At 42.8% G+C, this 4270-nt stretch overlaps 1 pseudogene; it reads left to right on the top strand.

Moving 5' to 3' along the window:
* Window positions 1–1864: 1864 nt before the first annotated feature.
* On the top strand, window positions 1865–3840 carry LOC119512923 (annotated as a pseudogene).
* Window positions 3841–4270: the final 430 nt, after the last annotated feature.

The following is a 4270-nucleotide window of genomic DNA, read 5'->3' as shown; positions in this document are numbered from 1 at the left end:
AGGGCAAAATAATATATGTCTACAATGCCTTATACATCATTAATTTAAACAACTACATGAGACACTAATTTTACTCACTAAATTTAGTTATAAATTATGGGCACAAACATTATGTAACTTTTAAGTTAATACAGTCAACGTTGACTGTTTATTGAATTATTGAATGATTACCAAGGCAAGATAATTACTCAGGGCCTGATTCAATCTCAAAATGTCTCTGCAGCTACAGAGTCTGCTTAGGCCTGTGGATTTTACCGCCTGATTCCCAGACCCATGCACTTTGCTCCATTTTGAAATCTTAAGTCCATTTCTGCTTACTCTGCCACTTATCCCCAAAGATTAAGTGGTACATAAAGGCACCTAAAAGCTTTCATGTCAAATCTTGGCTACCTTGAGGACAAACCATGAGCCTAGAAAGGAGTTGTCTGGCAGCCTCTCATCTGCCCCCAAAGTGCCCTCACTTCTCAGCACTTCTGTTTTCTTGGCTAGCTCCTGATTACTCATGGAATGGTCTGTGTTCTCCAGTGCTTTGAGTCTCCAAAACTGCCTTCCCAAAGTTTAATGTTCAGGGCCATTCTCTCCAGTCCTCCTCTAACTAAGAAAGAATTGTCTTCTATACGGGAAAGATCGGATAAATGCAATTCTACTAGTAGGTTAAAAACTTAATGGGCATAATGTACAAATGGAGGGAGAGGTGGAGGAGGGGGCATTATATTTTATGAGTGTCAGAAAGTCAGGTGATGGTGGATAGCATTTGCTTTGGTGGAAAACAATAGGTTTAAAAATTTTTAAAGCCAATAGTAAGTAAAGAACTAGCTAGTGATTTGTGTTGCATGCACTTTGGCAAACTAGGTATCACTAGAAACATAAAAGATGTACATTTACAATCATAACTCATGTGTCATGACAGTAGGGACAATCCCTAGGGTTCAAAAACAAAAGAAAATCTATAAAACAGATTAAGTTTGTAGGTCTGCCGGGGTGTTGATGACAACATTAGGGCATTGCCAGTAACTTACAGGTTTAGCTTTTGAACTGCTTCCATTGTTCAACATCAGTGTCTTTAAAATGTCCCAGCTAGAAGTGAAGTCTAGAAAAAGTATACATACCAACACAGAGGACCAGACTCCAGGGAAACTTATCTATCCCAGCCTTTTTCTTTGTTGGAAAAAACATTTCCCCTGAGAATTTCTACTCAAGGACTTGCCTTAAAATGGATTTTGGATTCAAATGTACACAAAAAATGGCCCAGGAATCCCCAAGTCAAGAAAAATAACTTAAAATTTATTGGATTGGTAAACTTCCTGAGATACATGGAAAAAAGCAAAACAGAATTTCCCTAAAGGGCTGAATCCTGCACACAGGCCTCAGGAGATGACTGTAAGTAAAGCTACAGTTCAAATCACAGGGGAAAATGGCCACCAAGGAGCAGAAACAGATAAATAGGATTGCACTCTCGTGCACTTCAAATTATCAGATAGAAAAACATTAAAACAATGTTTAAAAGTATTAAAATATGATAAAAAGGAATAACAACCTGAAAAAATAGGCAGTTACAAAATAATAAACCAAGCAGATTTGTAAAGAAAAAAATACATACTCTAAGGACATTTTTTAAAAAAGGAGTCATAAAAGAAAAAAAAAAAATGGAGTCATGCCAGTTCCGTCCCAGTCGCTGTTAACAGGCAGCGGCTGGGAGCGGTGGGCGTGGGACGATGGGGCTTCCGAGACCGGTCAAGGGTACGAGGCGGCTATGTGGGCTGTGACCTTAGGGTGAGCGCGAAGCGGTTGGGGCCGTTGTCGCAGCACAGGTATGATGAGCAGGTAACAGCGAAGACCTTCGCCTCCTCACCAGGGAGTCAGAATGTCCGAGTGCTTCCTGCCTCCCACCAGCAGCCCCAGTGAGCACCGCAGAGTGGAGCCCAGCAGTGGTCTGACCCGCACCCCCAGCTTTGAAGACATCAGCTGGACGAAGTTCCCTGGGTTGTACTGGACTGGCGAGCCCTCCCCTCCCCTTGACAGCCTCCACGAGCCTCCTGACAGTGTCTGATGATGAGAAAGACCATGGGAGGAAAAAGGGAGAATTTAAGAAAAAGGAAAAAAAGGACGGAAGGCTATGCCACCTTTCAGGAAGATGGCTCTGGAGATAAAGCCGAAAGTCCTTCCAAAATGAAGATGTCCAAGGGAATCCATGTCCATGTCCAAGGGAGTGTCCAAGGGAATCCAAAGAAGCCCAGCTTTTCTACAAAGAAGGAGAAGGATTTTAAAATAAAAGAGAAACCCAAAGAAGAAGGACATAAAGAAGAAAAGCACAAAGAAGAAAAACAAAGAAAAGAAGTCAAAAGACTTGACAGCAGCTGCTGTTGTTAAACATTGGAAAGAAAAAGTAAAAGCCAATTCAGGAAACAGAGGTGCCTCGGACAGACATTTCAAATTTCAAACCCATTTTTGGAATTCCTCTGGCTGATGCATCTGAGAAGACCATGATGTATGATGGCATTTGGCTGCCAGCAGTTTTCCAGGAGTCGTGTGGATTACACTGAGAATTATGGCATGAAGTGTGAAGGCATCTACGGAGTTTCAGGAATTAAATCAAAGGTGGATGAGCTAAAAGCAGCATATGACTGAGAAGAGTCTCCAAACTTGGAAGAATATGAGGTGAATACTGTAGCGAGTTTGCTGAAGCAGTATTTGCCAGATCTTCCAGAGAACTTGCTCACCAAAGAGCTGATGGCCTGGTTTGAAGAGGCGTGTGGGAGGAACACGGGGGGCAAGAAGGTTCAGGAGGTCCAACACCTGCTGAAGGAGCTGCCAGGGTGCAGCCATCGCCTCATCTTCTGGGTGATTGTGCACATGGATCATGTCATCGCTAAGGAGCTGGAAACAAAAATGAACATACAGAACACTTCTATAGTGCTCAGTCTCACCGTGCAGATTAGGAATCATGTACTATATGTGTTTTTCACACATGTGCAAGAACTCTTTGGAAATGTGGTTCTAAAGCAGGTGACAAAGCCTCTTGCTGGTCTTACATGGCTACGATGCCCATGATGCCCCCAATGCCCGCCTCCCAGGGGAGCATCAAGGAGGAGATCAGAAGACAGGCGTTTCTCTTGAATTGTTTACATCGAGATTTGCAGGGTAGAATAAAGGATTTATCTAAAGAAGAAAGATTATGGGAAGTACAAAGAATTTTGACAGCCCTTAAAAGAAAACTGAGAGAATCTAAAAGACAAGAGTGTGAAACCAAAGTTGCACAAGAGATAGCTAGTCTTTCAAAAGATGATGTTTCCAAAGAAGAAATGAGTGAAAATGAAGAAGTTGTAAACATTTTTCTTGCCTAGGAGAATGAGATCCTGATGGAGCAGGAGTACTCCTCACCCTGGAGGAGTTCCTACACTGGCAGATCACTTCTGAGAAAGAAGTGATGGAAGGTCTGTGAGCCGAGATTGCCAAGATTCAGAGCCGTCAGCAATATTGTCGAAGTGAAACTGAGGACTATTTCTCTGAAAGCAAGAGAGTGAAGATGAAGAGATGCTGCAGATCATTCTGGGAGATTTACGAAGACAGACTGAAGAGCTGGAAATAACAAACAATCATTTGAATCAAGCAATTCACGAAAAGCAGAGGCCATCATGGAGCTGTGGGTACAGCTCCAGCTGCTCCAGATGCAGTGAGCAGCAGGTGCTGGAAGGGTAAGAGCCAGAGAAACGAGGGGGTGTGGTTCCACCACCAAGAGACAGTGTCCTCGAGACAAAAGCAGCCAAAGAGCAGCCAAAGGCAGCCAAGTAGGAAGTCAAGCCATCGCCAAGCAAAGACAAGAAGGAAACACCAATCTAAGCAGCCGTGTGGGGTCGCCATGGAATCCTCCAGATCTAAAAAGATCTGTGCACCTTACTGCAATACTGAGAATCCCCGTCCAGAACTCTCCTGCAGTGTACATTCTGTAAAATGTCTTTTATTCTCAGAGACTCTGCTCTGTCTCACACTAAGGACTTCTACCCGTCAGGCTCAGGTTACATGGGGGGCAAAACATTGCAAGCATTTGGGGCTTGGAGGGGACAAATGATTTTGCATATAATGTCTCCGTATTTGAAGATTCATTTTCATTAACTTAAGATAGCTATTTTAACCCTCAAGTGGCTTCTTTTTAAACCAAAAATCATCTTTCTTTTCTTTTTTATCACAGCAGAGTCAGGATCTCTTTTGCTTATTCAAGGGGGAAAAATAACAAAAGTTGAATAGTGTATACCTGCCTTCTGGGTTGATC

The sequence above is a fragment of the Choloepus didactylus genome, chromosome 17, assembly GCF_015220235.1.
Source record: "Choloepus didactylus isolate mChoDid1 chromosome 17, mChoDid1.pri, whole genome shotgun sequence".
NCBI classification, from domain to species: domain Eukaryota; kingdom Metazoa; phylum Chordata; class Mammalia; order Pilosa; family Megalonychidae; genus Choloepus; species Choloepus didactylus.
This window is presented reverse-complemented; position numbering and strand designations above follow the sequence as displayed.